This window comes from Canis aureus, chromosome 22 (genome assembly GCF_053574225.1).
Source record: "Canis aureus isolate CA01 chromosome 22, VMU_Caureus_v.1.0, whole genome shotgun sequence".
Lineage (NCBI taxonomy): Eukaryota > Metazoa > Chordata > Mammalia > Carnivora > Canidae > Canis > Canis aureus.
The window spans coordinates 6205465-6221788 of record NC_135632.1 but is presented as its reverse complement, the minus strand read 5'-3'; the positions used below and the strand labels follow the sequence as shown (position 1 = coordinate 6221788).

General features: G+C 35.0%; 1 long non-coding RNA gene across 1 annotated transcript in view; it reads left to right on the top strand.

Annotated features, from left to right (window-relative positions):
• The first annotated feature begins 1899 nt into the window (after positions 1-1899).
• The window catches only part of LOC144293691 (uncharacterized), a 30830-nt gene continuing 16405 nt past the window's right edge, over positions 1900-16324 (top strand). Inside the window, exons 1-2 of the long non-coding RNA XR_013360934.1 lie at positions 1900-2047; positions 6422-6530. This is a non-coding gene — a long non-coding RNA (uncharacterized LOC144293691). The remainder of the gene's footprint in view (positions 2048-6421; positions 6531-16324) is intronic.

Here is a 16324-nt window from a genome sequence, read left to right as displayed (position 1 = left end):
TTTATATATATATAATATATATTTATATACACAATTTATATATATATATATATAAATTGTAAAGGATTTCTCCCAACAGGTTAATTAACACATCCATTACCTCACATATTTCCCTTTGGTGTTGTTGCCATGAGAGTATTTATGTTCTGTTCTTTTTTTTTTTAATTCTTTTTTTATTTTATGATAGTCACACAGAGAGAGAGAGAGAAGCTGAGACACAGGCAGAGGAAGAAGCAGGCTCCATGCACCGGGAGCCCGATGTGGGATTCGATCCCGGGTCTCCAGGATCGCTCCCTGAGCCAAAGGCAGGTGCCAAACCGCTGCGCCACCCAGGGATCCCTATGTTCTGTTCTTTTAGCAAATTTCAGTTGTATAAGACAGCATTATAGTCACCATGTTATACTTTGGATCCTCAGACTCTCAGACCTTATTCATCTATACCTCAAAGTTGGTACTCTTTTATCATCCTCTCCCTATTTTCTCCAACTCCTGGCAACCACTTTTCTACTCTCAGTTTCCAGGAGTTTGATTTTTAAAGACCTGTTGACTTGAGAGAGAGCACGAGCAGGGAGAGGAGCAGAGGGAGAGAATCTTTAAGCAGACTTCCTGCTGAACATGAAGCCATAATTGGAGCTTGATCATGACCCATGAGATCATGACTTGAGTCAAAATCCAGTAGGACAACTAACCAACTGAGCCACCCAAGCATGCCCCCATGAGTTTTATTTATTTTTTTAAATATTCCTCATATAAGTGATACCATGCAGTTTCTGTCTTTTTTGTCTTTTTCACTCAGCATAAGGCCTTCCAGTTTATTCATCCAATGTTGTTGCAAATGGCAAGATTTCCTTCTTTTTTTAAGGCTGAGTAATATTCAATGATAACATAGAGTGATAGATGATAGATAGATTATAGACAGCCAGTGAATTGTAAATATTGTGCTACTGTAAATAATACTACAATAAAAATGGATACAGATTATCTTAGCCATGATTTTTTGTATTTGACACCACAAGCAATCCAAAAACAATAATAAGTCGGACTACATCAAACTAAAAAAGTTCTGCACAGCAAAGGAAACCATCAACAAAATGAAAATGTAACCAATGAAATGGGAGAAAATATTTGTAAACCACATACCCAAAGAGTTACTATACAAAATATACAAGGGACTTATACATCTCAATAGCAAAAAAATAAATTGCTGTCTTAAAAATTGGGCCAAGGATCTGAATAGACATTTTTTTTTTCCCAAAGAAGATGTGCAAATGGCCAAGAAGTACATGAAGTAAGTGCTCAGCATCACTAATTATCAGGTCAGTGAAAATGAAAACCACAATGAGATATCACCTTGTTACTTGTTAGGATGGCTGTTTACAAAAGATGAGAGAATAACGAATGCTGACAAGAACGTGGAGAAAAGGGATGTGATGCTGGTGGGAATGTTAACTGGTACAACCCCTATGGAAAACAGTATGGTGGTTCCTCAAGAAACGTAAAAAGAATCTCTGAGAAGGGTTTGCTTTTTGATAGGAAAGTTATCACTCACAATTTCTATTGCTTGTATTTATTGTACCAACTTATTACTAATCTTTAATTTCTTTAAAGTATATTTTAAAAAGGAAATAGTGTTGAACAAGGCAAGAAACAAAGGAATAAAGAGATAGAGAATAGAAATGTTGTAGGTGATCTTCAATAATCTTTCCCTCTAGGCCTTAAGGTGCCATTTATGCCTGCCCACTACCTTCATCCACTGTCAAATAATACAACAAAGGTTATGCTTTTTTGCTTTTGGTTGTTAATATTGAGTAAATTGCCACGCAGAGTACATACACCGGACAAGAAATTCATGGAGTCATTTCCTAAGGAGGAAAAGCAGACTTTTTTTGGTAAGTACTAACAAGTGAAAGGGCATGGTCCACATTGGTTGTGATAAGTAAGAACTGAGAACTAGCCATGTAGTAGAGATGAGTCATGTCTGTGCTCAATGGGTTCAAAACAAGTTCCACTGGTGACGAGCCAGGAAAGAATCTTCAGTTAGATTCAGGTTAGTGTTTCTTAAAGTTCATGGTTCTTTAAGAGCATTAAGGTCAGAGCAGTTGTAGAGACACACAACCTTAGGTTTGATTCTCAGCTGGGCAAGTACTCCTGGAAATTTACTTCTTTGTTTTTACCACCCACCTTCCACACAGAATTCCCTTGACAACAGAAAAAGGGTAGTGATACAAACTATTTTTGTTGCTTTTCTAGAAAGTAGAACAATGACAAAGAAAAGATTAATAATCTTACCTTAAAGTCAACAGAGTAGCTTAACAATACCCCTAAGGTGCCTTTGTTTCTGATATGATTTGGTGGGGTTATTAACAACATATCAACTGAAATTATGTATTAGCTAAGATAGAATTTGCAGGAGCAAGAAATGACATATTAAGCTGAGAAATGCACATTAAAAATAGGGCTTAGAAGCTCTACATCAGTGCCTTTTGTTTTAAAAGGTCCTTTATCTTTCTCCAGCATAGCAAACAATGGACCTTTCTAAGACTTGACTGTCATCTTTGCAACAAAGTTTTCATTATCCCTCCAAACTATTCCAATACTACATAGCACTTAATATATTCAATTCACATGTAATAATTTTGAATTCATGAAGGATATAATAAAAATTAGATGTACCAGTAAAATATAACAAAACTTTTAATTTATTGTTATTATTGTTTATGTTATTTTTATGACTCCCTTTGCTTTCCTTCTCTTCTGGGGGGAATCTGCTTCTACTATATTTTCCAGAATCTTTGAGAATTAACATACTCTTCTCCCAGGGGATGTTCCACAATTATTTGCGCTGTGACTATCTGAAGGTAACACAATGCTGGTAGATTGGACAGGACTTGCCAGAATGTTGAATATTTGCTTTTACACCATGTACATTGAAACTTGAGCTCTTATTAGCAACACCTGATATCACATGATAAAAACTTTTGTGCTAATTCAGGGAACTCTGTGGCTAAGAAGTTAGGTAATAATAGTTCTGGGTAGGGCTTGCCTCATGTTTACTTTGTTTTAGGCATTGAAATAAAGTATAATACTGTCTTGCTGAAGAAACAGAACCTGAGTTACAGGATGGTGGAAATATCTTTTCACTTTCTCATCTTGGGAGTCTTCATAGCTAGCATATTATACTCATACATGCCTCTCAGATAATGTCAAGGAACCGTGGAAAATGGTGTTTAATGCTGTTGCAAAAATGGCATCATATTTGTTAAATCAAATTATTTGCTAATCGAGAGAGACAAGTTTTCTAGGATTCTAAGGGTTTTTTTTGTTGTTGTTGTTTTTGTTTTAAATTCTACATGTCTCTGGCTTCCTATTGTCAAAGTTTCCTGATTCCTTTATTATATCTCTGAATGACCTCAGAATTGATCTTGATAACCAGATGAGCAAGGAAGCATTCAATTTATATTTCTAAAATGATCCATTTTAAAGTAGCAGTGAATTTTTTTAAGTGACAATTTTTTCCTTCAATTTTTTTACTTACATGTGATTTTAAAATTTTATACAAAACTCAGAAGTCAGATGTTTAAATTACTCTGTAGTTATCCATGACATGTAAGCATTAATATTGGATTTAGATTATATACTATGGACATGTAAGTAGGTTCTTATGAAAATATACTATAGATTGTCTGACTGAAAAGAATGCCTTTAAAAAACCATGAGAGAAAAAAAAAAACACCATGAGAGGTCTGGTTAGTGGCAGTGGAAGAATGTCTATTATTATCTCTATTAGGGCTACTTCTCTGGGAGCCTGACCTAGTTTATTTCCTCTAATCCTCCCACTACCAAATTAACCTTCTCTCCTTCCCTTTCTTTTAACTTTTTACTTTAATCAGGAAAGATTTTTTTTGGTGGTAGAGATTGGAAACTGCTAAAGCCCTGATAGAGAGAAATCCTTTTTTTTTTTTTTTTTTTTTTTTTTTTTTTTTTTGATAGGGAGAAATCCTTGATCTTCATGTGCACATTTCCAGGAATGGAGAACTCATTACTTTTTTTTTAAGGTAGCCCACCCCATTTTTTCTAAATAATTTAAAATTTTATTTTTTGAATAGTAATGCATTCAGATAGTTCAAAAATAATGTAATCAACATGAAAAAGGTATACAGTGAGGCACCCTGCTTCCATTCCTGTCTTTACCCATCCTTTAGACACTGAGAAATTATCATTTTTGATTTTGTTTCCAAGATATGTGATAAATTATATTCTAGTACAATTTTGTTCTGTGTTCTTCTTAATAAGAGTAAGTTTTAGAATCAGAAAAGCTCCTTTGTGCCCAGTTTTCAATTGAATTTTCTTTTTCTTTTTCTTTTCTTTCTTTTTTTTTTTTATTGTCCTAGGGAGATTAGGCCTTGGTAGAAGGAAGTGTAAATTTTGTTCCCCATTTCTCTTTGTCTTTAATACAATAAATTGGCCATAATGAAGTGGTTTTAAAAAAACACTTTTCTTCATTTAAAAAATTTTAGGGCAGCCCTGGTGGCTTAGCGGTTTAGTGCCACCTTCAGCCCAGGGTGTGATCCTGGAGACCAGGGATAGAGTTCCACATTGGGCTCCCTGCATGGAGCCTGCTTCTCCCTCTGCCTGTGTCTCTGCCTCTCTCTCTCTCTCTCTCTCTCTCTCTCTGTCTATCTCTCATGAATGAATAAATAAAATCTTCAAAAAAATTTTATAATTTATCCGTGTTTAAATTATATCTCCTGGACTTTGATAGTTAGAAAGGCTTTTTCCATGACTACAGGAGAATTCACTCAGTTTCTTCCAGTACTTTCATGGCCTTTTTTATACTTTTTTACACCTTAGTTCCAATTAGAATTTATGTTAATAAATGATGAGTGATATAGATTGAACTTTACTTTTTTCAGCTTGTTATCCCAGTAGAATTTGTTTTAAAGTCCCTTAGTGATTTGAGAAAATATAAAAGATTCATACAGACTTCTAAGAAATAGCCAAAAGGAAATGCCTCCGACATTATATATCAAAATATATTAGAATAGAATGTGTATTGCTATGGTTGGGTGGAATGTTTTCAATCTGTCAGTGGATTCTGTATGTTTCAAACTTTCTTTGTGCCTACTGTTTTTCTGTTTTCTTGCTCTATCAGTTAATGAGATGAGTGTCGATCTTCTCTAAATTATTAGTGAAACTAATACTTTTGGATATTTCTATTTATCTTTTCAGTCTTCCCAGTTCTTGCTTTCAATTATGAAGCTCTTTTACTGTATGCATGCACAGTTAGGATTGCTGTGTCTTCTTGGAGAACTGGCCTTTTATTTCATTATGAAATGTCTGTAATTATTCCTGGGTGTATGCCTTTTTCCAGAAGCTTGTATGAATATATTTATCTTTTTTAATGTCATCATAATAAGATTTCTCTTTTGCCATCATTTTAATAAAATTTGGAGAAATGAGGAAAAGTTAAAATAATGCTTATTTCACCATCTTGTTCTATAAGGCACTACTTTTGAATTACACATTTGAAATATGAACATTTTTTTGTTTCTTAGAGCCCCAATCATTCTAGACCTTTATGAAACAACTGAAATCTTGAAATCACAAAGCCTTCTGCTCACTTTGTCTATTGACTAGTTGGACTATTTATTTCTATAAGTTATGTATTCTAGGTACTAATATTTTCTTATTTAAATGTATTGGAAGTATCATTATCCATATTGTGGCTTTTTTTCAATAGCTTTATAAAATATTTTGAGTAATATAAATTCTTGACCTTAGCCAAACTGAATTTATCAATATTTATGTCATAATTTCTGTTTATTTTTTGGGTGGGGGGCTATGTATGTATATTTTATTAAATTCTTCTGAAGCATTCTTTGCTCTCCTTTATCCTCATGGACTCTGGAAGTATAGGGAAAGCAAATGACCTGAAGTTCTCTATCATCACATATTTGGTTTTCTTCAGGTAACTTTAACCTGCCTGAAAGGCCTTCTGCTCAGTTAATCATACAAATTTATCTTCCCTCCAAGTCTCAGTTCAGTTACAGGTTAAAAACCCTTTTAATTTCCCAATATCTTTACAGCAATCCTGAAGAACATTGCCCTTACTTATAATAAGATATTATCTTATAACTTATGTCTTTCATTTGGCTCTGATTTTTTTGACGATGAGGAACATTTAGCACAGAATTATATATTCCATAATAGTATTCCTATGGGTGAATGCATAAATAAGGATTAATTTCACATATGGTAATTCATCATATGGTAATATAGCATCTGGATTTCTATATCTTCTGGTGCTGTCATGGCCAGTTTTTCTGAGAGAATGTAATTAAGATTCTTTGAGTCACATCAAATATTAATGTGCACTTCTTTGTTCAAAACATTTTGACACTGTGTGCATGTTTTATTTTAGGCCCAGCTTGTTGAAATGTTGGGACTAAACTACTTCAGGGAATCCATGATGTTCTCTTCAAGCTTTTAGTATGTTCCACCAACATCAGAGGAAAATGTGACTGTGAGAGGTACAAAATTTAACAATACTTCTGTCCATATATATGAACCAAAACAGAAGCCAGAATCATTAAGAGGTTTATTTTATATCCATAGTGGTGGTTGGCATTTGGGTAGTAATGATAAGTGTGATATGTTGGAAAACTCACTTTATTGCTATAATTAGCTATTTTTCAGTTCATGATCTATAAATTAAATATTATGTTCCTGATTCTGGAATTAGTTTCAGAAAGCGACATGAATTAATGGAGTTTTTGAAATCTCTATTTAAATAAAAATTTAAAATATTGTTGTTACCAAAATTATAAGAGTTTCTGACCTTACCACTGTGACAGAACTTAGAAATTTTACAGGATGATGATTAAGCTCCCTAGCAAATATATAAGGCTTTTTGTGTTGTGAACTTGCCAACATATAGCTGGGAATGTTTTATTTTTCCTTCAAGACTCAAATAATTATTTTCCAAGTATGCTTTCTTAATGTCCCCAGATGAAGGTGGAAAGACTATAAAGTTTCTCTTTACTGAAATGTTAGGGTCTGCTTTCTTCAAATTGTCTCTTGCTAACAGTATAGAACTAAATAGGAGTTCTTTTTTTTTTTTTTCAGTTTTTTTCCTCCAATATACTTATCCCTTTCTCAGATCAAAATGAACTCCCCCCACAAAAAATACTTCAGATCAAAATAAACTCCAAAAAATAAGAGATTTCCCTCCTTTGGGGTATTACAATAAAAAGGAAAATAGACTAAAGGTAGAAAGACTGCGTTCAAGGCTCCAAATCCAGAGTAGGGAGTAGGGAGTGTGGTCTATAAGGAAAGACATGCCATGGTTCTGGTGGCTCTGTGCTCTCTGACAGCACAGAGGAAGTCCAAGTAGTCCTTATAAGTGTGGGGCCTGGACAGGGGCCCAGATGCTTAGGTCCAAGGGGGTTCTGATGGTCAGTGTTCTAGGTTGGGTGACTCAGAGAGTGCTGGCATGAAACTATTTTAAAATGGTGAAGAAATGGGTGAGTCCATCATTTCAAGTGATTGAGAATGGTCAGAGATATGAGGGATACTATGAGAGAAGAGGATATCTAGAAAGAGGATGGAGTTGGCAGTACCAAATGATGCAGGAATCCTGAACTATTGAAAGAATGCTTCATGGACTTGGACATTTATCCAATTTGGGTGAGGGCAGACGTTATAGAATGATAGGACATTAACTCATGATGAGTGAAGAGTAAAGGAGAGTTGAGGAAATTTAAGCAGTGATTATATATAGTATTTCAAGAAGCTTCATCAAGGAGGGAAAATGAGAAAGAAAGAGACAAAAAAGGAAATACAGACATGAGAATTTTTACATTTCAGTAGAGGAGAAATGTAAAAAAACACATAAGATTTAGTTTAAAAATAGTTAAATAGCAATATGTTGAAGGAACGGGGTTGATGACTGGGGCAGCATAGTCCCAGATGCAACGGTAGGGAACCAGGGTGAGATCTGAGGGCAAAGAATTTCCAACACACAGGAGGAACAAGTCTTGCTATGAGGGGGAAGGAAAAGAAGGCTTCAGTTGAACGATTGTATGCTAGCAGCAGGAATGTGCAAGGTAGTTGAGAGAGTGCAGCTCAGTGACATCTGTGAATGAGTTTGTCTTTTAAATGGGTCCAAATTCTCAAAGTTCTTGCTCTTCAAACTATTTTGCTAAAGCTGTCCCTCTCTGAGTTCCAACCCTCCACACACACACACACACACACACACACACACACTTTTCTCAGAAACACCCCTCCAACCTTGTTGTCTCTAGTCTACCCAAATACTTTTTAAATTATTTTCAACACCTCCTGACTGATTAATGAAGGATCTGTCCTATATGTCAACACTGTTCTCTCATCACCTCCATTAAGGAAGCTATTTTTTGTGTTTCTGTTTTTGGCCTCTCTCTTATAGATGTGACATCCTTAAAAGTTAGAGAACATGTCTCTTCAAATGCATATGCCCAGCCTCTAACTACATGCCAATCACATAATAGGCAACCAAAGCAAGCTAGTTTGGAATAGACTATTTGGAAATTTGGCAAATGGAAAGGAAGGCTTATCAATGGCTAGTGAAAGGGTCACTGAGAAGAATAATTCACATTCTATTGAGATGTGAGTATGAGCATTGATTAATATGAACCTAGTATTTAATTTTTTTCTTTATGTCATAGTTCAAGTTAAATGGAAGAAATAGAAAATCATCACAGTGATTTCAGTATTCTTTTTTCTTTTATTTCATATCTTAATACCTATGACTTGTCAAGATGGATAGGAGACAGACTTGAAGCAATTGACATATCAGTCAAGTAAGAATTATGTTGATTTCATTGTAGACTAGATGCCTTACATGCTAATATTCACTCAAGTATTTTGTTTTATTATGTAAAAAAAATTAATCTATGTCACTGATGATACTAAGTATGGCCAGAGAAACCTAATGTCAGAGGCTGTATCAATGTCAAGTCCAGCATCAGATAAAAAAGGCACATAAACCTAATGTCAACCCCAGCATCAGAGAGAAAAGACACATACATACAGGTCAAGAAAGCATGAAAGCCAGAAAGTCAAGAAGTTGTTCAAGTGAAATTTAACTGTAGTATTACTTCTAACATCCCCCTCCTCCATTAATTAGCAGAGTATTGAGGATGAAGACTTTGGGAGGGGGTCCAAGAGCACCCCCTAGGCATAGGAAGATCTGCACTCAACTTCTCCCAAGGACACATGAAATCTATAGCTACACGTGGGACATTTCCCTCTGAAAAATAACTGAAAACTAGATGAACCACTCTCCATGATGTAAAAGGACCACACAGAGATGAATAGGAGAGGCAGAGACTCAGTCTCACAAAAACCTCACCTCTGGTGTGGTGATACACAATGTGGGAGGGGGCTCACCAGACAGGTGCTTCACCCAAAGGAATGAGGCATTGGTGCCCTACCTCAAACACCCTGGCTCTTGGATCTGCACTGGAGAAGACAAGACCCCACAATGTCTGACTCAGAAAACAAACAAGGCTGATCTCTGGGCATCCCAGAGTGCTAAGGAAAATGGAAATTCTTCTCTTGAGGGACTCACATGTGGTCTTGCTTGCCCTAAACCCAGCAATCAATCAATCAATCAATCAATCAATCAATAAAATAGCAGTTTGAAAAGCACCTGGATTGTATGTGAGGCAGAGTCAGTTGCTTGGAGGACAGTTAGAAGCTGTCTGGAGACAGAGAGGCTGGCAGATGTCACTGTGGCAACGTCCACATAGCCTGTTAGCATGGGCAGCAAGCTCACAGCACCCTCGCACTGCCATGCTGGGCCACCGAGGGTGGGGGCAAGCATTGGACTCTTGGTTTGGGTTCAGGTCCAGCTCAGGTCGTGATCCCAGGGTCATGAGATAGGTGATTGCAGAGTAGTTCCATTTTTAACTGTTTGAGGAACCTCCATGCTGTTATCCAGAGTGGCTGCACCAGTTTACATTCCCACTAATAGTGTAAGAGTGTTCTTCTTTCTCCACGTCCTCACCAACACCTGTTGTTTCTTGTGTTGTTGATTTTAGTCATTCTGACAGGTGTGAGGGGATATCTCCTTATAGTTTTGATTTGCATTTCCCTGATGATGAGTGATGTTGAGCATCTTTTCATGTGTCTGTTGGCCATCTGGATGTCTTCTTTGGAAACAACGTCTATTCATGTCTCCTGCCCATTTTTTAATTGGATTATTCATTTTGGGGGTGTCGAGTTTGAGAAGTTCTTTTTATATTTTAGCAATTAACCCCTTATCAGAGATCTTAGTTGCAAATATCTTCTCCCATTCTGTAGGTTGCCTTTTAGTTTTGTTGTTTGTTTCATTCACTGTGCAGAAGCTTTTAATTTTGATGTAGCCCCGATATTTTATTTTTGCTTTTGTTTCCCTTGCCCCAGGAGACATATCTAGAAAGAAGTTGTTATGGCCAATGTCTGAGAAATTACTGTCTGAGTTCTCTTTTAGAGTTTTTATAGTTTCAAGTCTCACCTTATGCCCTGAATTTATTTTGTTTATTTTTGTATATGGTGTAGGAAAGCAGTCCAGTTTCATTTATTTGTGTGTAGCTGTCCAGTTTTCCCAACATTCGTTGAAGAGGCATTCTTTTTGCCATTGGATAGTCTATCTTGCTTTGTTGAAGATTAATTCACCATATAATTGTGGGTTCATTTATGGGTTTTCTATTCTGTTCTATTGATCTATGTGTCTATTTTTTGTGCCAATTTCACTTACTTACCAAACCATTTCACTTACTCTAGTTTTGTGATATAACTTGAAGTCCAGTATTGTGAGGCCTCTAGCTTTGCCTTTCTCTTTCAACGTTGCTTTATCTCTTTGGGATCTTTTGCGGTTCTATGTAAATTTTAAGATTCTTTTTTCTAGCTCGGTGAAAAATGCTGTTGGTATTTTGATAGGGGCTGTATGAATGTGTAGATGGATTTGAGTAGTGTAGACATTTTAACAATATTTGTTCTTCCAATCCATAAGCACAGAATGTCTTTCCATTTCTTTGTGTATATTCCATTTCTTTTATTGGTTATTTATTTATTTATTTGTTGTTTATTTATTTATAAATATTTTATTTATTTGACACAGAGAGAGAAAGCACAATCAGGGGCATGGCAGAGGGAGAGGGAGAAGCAGGCTCCCCACTGAACAGGAAGCCCAACATGGGGTTCGACATGGGGTAAATACTATAAGTTTTACTTCCTCCTTAGCAATTTGGATGCCTTTTATTTCTTTATGTTGTCTGATGGTTGAGTCTAGGACTTCCAGTACTATGATGATTGGAAGTGGTGAGTGTGGATATCCCTGTCTAGTTTCTGACTTTAGAGGAAAAGCTCTGTTTTTCCCTATTGAGAATGATATTACATGTGAGTTTTCTATATATGGCTTTTATTATGTTAAGGTATATTCCCTCTAAACCTACTTTGTTGAGGGATTTTATTATGAATGGATGTTATACTTTGTCAAATGCTTTTTCTATGTCTAGTGAAATGATCATACGGTTCTTATTCTTTCTTTTACTGATGTGATGTATCACGTTGATTTGTGAATACGGAACCTCTCTTATAACCCAGGAATAAATCCCACTTGATCATGGGGAATGATTTTTTTAATATATTACTGCATTCAGTTTGCTAATATTTTATTGAGAGTTTTTGCAACTATGTTCATCAGAGAGATTGGCCTGTAGTTCTCTTTTTTAGTGGTATTTTTATGTGTTTTTAGTAACAGGGTAATGCTGGCCTCATAGGATGAATTTGAAAGTTTCACTTTCTTTTAAGTTTCTTGGAATAGTTTGAGAAGAATAGGCGTTAACTCTTCTTTAAATGTTTGGTAGAATTTGCCTATAAAGTCATCTGGTCCTGGACTTCTCTGTTTGTTTGCCTATAAAGTCATCTGGTCCTGGACTTCTCTGTTTGTTGGGAGTGTTTGGATTACTGATTCAATTTCTTTGCTGATTATCTGTTTGTTTGTTTTTTAAGAGTTTACTTATTTATTCATGAGAGACACACAGAGAGGCAGAGACACAGACAGAGAGAGAAACAGGCTCCATGCAGAGAGACTAATGTGAGACTAGATTCCAGAACTCCAGGATCATGCCCTGGGCTTAACCGCTGAGCCACCTGGGTGTCCCTTACTCTAAGCCTTATTATTTCCTTCTTTCTACTGGCTTTGGGTTTTGTTTGTCTAGCTTCATTAGGTGTAAAGTTAGATTGTTTATTTGAGATTTCTCTTGCTTATTGAGGTAGGCCTGTATTGCTGTATACTTCCCTCTTAGGATTTATTTTCTTTTCTTTCTTTCTTTCTTTCTTTCTTTCTTTCTTTCTTTCTTTCTTTCTTTTTCTTTCTTTCTTTCTTTCTTTTTTCTTTCTTTCTTTCTTTCTCTTTCTTTCTTTCTTTCTCTTTCTTTCTTTCTTTCTTTCTTTCTTTCTTTCTTTCTTTCTTTCTTTCTTTCTTTCTTTCTTTCTTTCAGACTGGTTTTGCTGCACTCCAAAGGTTTTGAGACTTTGTGTTTTCATTTTTATTTGTCTCCCTGTATTTTTTTTTTAACTTCTTCTTTGATTTCCTGGTTGGCTCATTCATTGTTTATTAACATGCTTTTTTTTTTTTTTAATTTTTTTTAAAAATTTATTTATGATAGTCATACAGAGAGAGAGGGAGAGAGAGGCAGAGACATAGGCAGAGGGAGAAGCAGGCTCCATGCACCGGGAGCCTGACGTGGGATTCGATCCTGGGTCTCCAGGATCGCACCCTGGGCCCAAGGCAGGCGCCAAACCGCTGTGCCACCCAGGGATCCCTTAACATGCTGTTTAACCTCCATGTATTTATGGTCTTTTCAGAATTTGTCTTGTGGTTGACTCCCAGTTTCATAGTGTTGCAGCCAGAAAAGATGCATGATATGACTTCAATCTGTTTTGAAGTCTAGTTTGTCAGACATAAATATTGCTACTCTAGCTTTCTTTAGACATGGATTTACATGATAAATGTTTCTTCATCCCCTCATTTTCAATCTGCAAGTATCTTTAGATCTAAAATGAGTCTCTTGTGGGAGGCATATAGATGTGTCTTGTTTTTTATTCATTCTGACATGTCTTTTGATGAAGCATTAAGTCCATTTATATTCAAAGTAATTACTTATAGATATGTATTTTTTTGCCATTTTATTACTTGTTTTGTGGTTATTTCTGGAGATTTTCTCTGATCCTTTCTTTTCTTTCTCTCCCTCATGTCTTGCTGATTTTCTTTAGTGAAATATATATATATATATTTTTTTTCTTTCTCTATTCTTTGCCTGTTTGGTAGTGGTTTTTGATACGTGGTTACCACTAGGTTTGTATATAACCTTTTCTGAAAATAGCAACCTATGTTAAGTTGATGGTCATTCACATTTGAACTCATTCTTCTCTCCTCCCCATGTTTTAGGTATATGTTATATTTCGTATCCTTGTTTTGTGTGTGAGTTCCTTGACTGATTTTTACAGAAATATTCATTTTTACTGCATTTGTATTTCCTGCCTTAATACTATCACTTTTAGTCTCTCCATTCCACTCAAAGAATCCCCTTTAATATTTCTTTCAGAACTGGTTTAGTCACAAACTCGATTAGTTTTTGTTTGGGAAATTCTTTATCTCTCCTTCTATTCTGAATGATAGCCTTGGGAGATAGAGTATTCTTGATCACAGACTTTTACCGTTCAGCACTTTGAATAGATCACACCTGATTTGCTTAGACTTTAAATGCCAGCTTTTGAAGGTTGTAAAATGTGTCCAGTGATAACTCTCCACTGGCTTACTTTGACAACTAAAATGTCAATATTGATTTTGTATGATAAGTCATTAAATTTTTAGCATTTAAACAGGAATTTTCTAAACTATAATATTATTAATCAATATTATACTTTACTTAGCTTTATATTACTTAATCCATATCTTTTGTTTTATGTTTTATATTACTTGCAGTTTTTTCATGCATTAGAGGGTTTGTTTTTGTTTTCTTTTATTTTTTTTGTGGGGTAATTTGTGTTTTTAGTTATCCGTATTTGAAATATAGAGTATTCTCAAATGAAATGTATAAAGAATAAACATAAGTATTATAATCAATCACAATGTCATTTTCCTGAGTAGTGTTTTGATATGACCATAATCTCTAAGTACAGTGCAGTATATTGTTTCTGATTGGAAATGAAAGAAAGCCAGGTGAGCACAAACATATACTCACATATGTACACATGTACACACAGACACACACAAAATTTTCTCATCAAGACTTTCACCTCTTTGGATTTACATTTATTACTTACAAAATGCTAGTGTGGGAGGTGGTTAGTATTTTTCAAATGGAGGTCTACAGATCTTAGTGCCCACCAGCCTTCCAGAAAAAATTTACAAGTATTTTGTTTTCATGATTATGATCATCTAATTATACATATAACTTGTATATCATTTAGATGAACACTTTAAAATTGGGCATGTTCATGAAGCCAAAACCTACAGGAAAGCCTTTGAATTTGTAAGAGTTTTTCAATACATAGTCCAAGAACCTTTGTCATCTTCAAAGAATTTCTTGATAGTCCACAAGTGCTTAAATGTGAGAAGCATTTATTAAATTCTTTTCAGCATTTGATATTTATTTTAAAATATGATACTCACTTCCTTTAAGTGAGCTACCAGCAGAAGGCAGCACACCACAGAAGAAAGACAAATTGATTTTTCTCTGTTATTTTTGAGTGTTCAGGTTCTACAAGCATTTCAAAAGAAGCAAACTGATTTAGAAGACTGTTAGGCATGTGATAGCTAAAGCAAAACTGCAATAGTGTTGTGAAAGAAAACTGACAACCTCCTGGAAGTGTTTGCTGAAATATCTAGCATAATGATGGTAATCTGGAGTGCTTCTTGGCAGAGTGTGCAGAAGGGATATCATGGGATCTGAGGGAAAATGAAAGGAAAAAAACCCCATATTTGTAAAATCAATCATACTGAAGCAAAGAACGTTAAGAGTTTTAAGGAAATATATCCACAAGCACACAAGTCTGTCCAGTAAGTCTTCAAAATAATTGAGTTTATACAGAGGTGAGGTTATGAACAAATGGATTGAAGAATAATAAGAGCAATCGATCAAAAGGCAGATTAGTTGCTGATCAGGTTCAGACTAAACATACTCCAAAGGGGAAGATGGTTCAGAATATTTATACTAGGCAGCTGGAATAACTCCAGGCAGAAGGAAATAGGTGATATATAGACTAATATTTATTTATTGGACTTCTTACACTTGTTTGTTTATAACTAAGATCATAGGACCAACAAAAATGATAGAGTCAAACTCCATTACCATTAACAAATAGTTTAAGATCCACAAATTTGTTAGGACCAATAAATAGGGCAATATTCAAAAATTGTCAAATATAGTATTTCTTGCTTTTAAGAGGCAATATAATTAGCTAACTAGTTAATATATTGATGATACTTTCCTGATTTGATTATTTGAATTTTATTTGATTTAGTCTGATAATTTGATTATAACACAATTATGAGTCTGTTACTAAAATATTGAGTGGTTAAAATTTTTCATTAAAGCATTATAACTAAAAATTCATAACTAAATAAAAAAATTTTTATACAACATATCATATCTCTCACTTACACATATGTTTTATTTTGGTACATAGAATAGGAGAATTTATTATGGTATTGTGACTACTTTTTAAAAGCTAAGATTACTTCTTTTATAAAGAGGATTTTTTTTTTATCATAAAGAAGACTCCTTATGGCCCCATATAGTCATTCCTGATTAAACACAGCCAAAATAAATACACAAACTCAGATAATAACAAAACTAGACATCTATGTTGGCTCTGCCCCTTCCTTTCGTACCAATAGAGAAAAAATAACCAGCTTGAACAACTTTGTAGGAGAGATGCAACTGACCTAGAGGTCAAAGACAAACAGCAGAACAGGCCATATTTTATTATGATGTTAACACAAATAAAAGAGAGAGCAAACATCTCTCCCTGCTTTCATAATACAGGATTAAAAGCAACAGCTGGCTTAGCCTTCCTAAAGCCATCTATCATGAACGCAATTGCCTAACACTTACTTACAGAGAACACAGTTTCAAATGAATTGAAGGTATATGAAGAGAAGGAGCCTATCATTTCTCTCTTGGGACTTCTAGATGACTGAGTCTGTTAAATCTACAGCACACCCTCTCATGTTCTCCCTCAGCTCAGAACAATGTCTCAACACTTCACTAATTTGTGTAAGAGCCTCCTG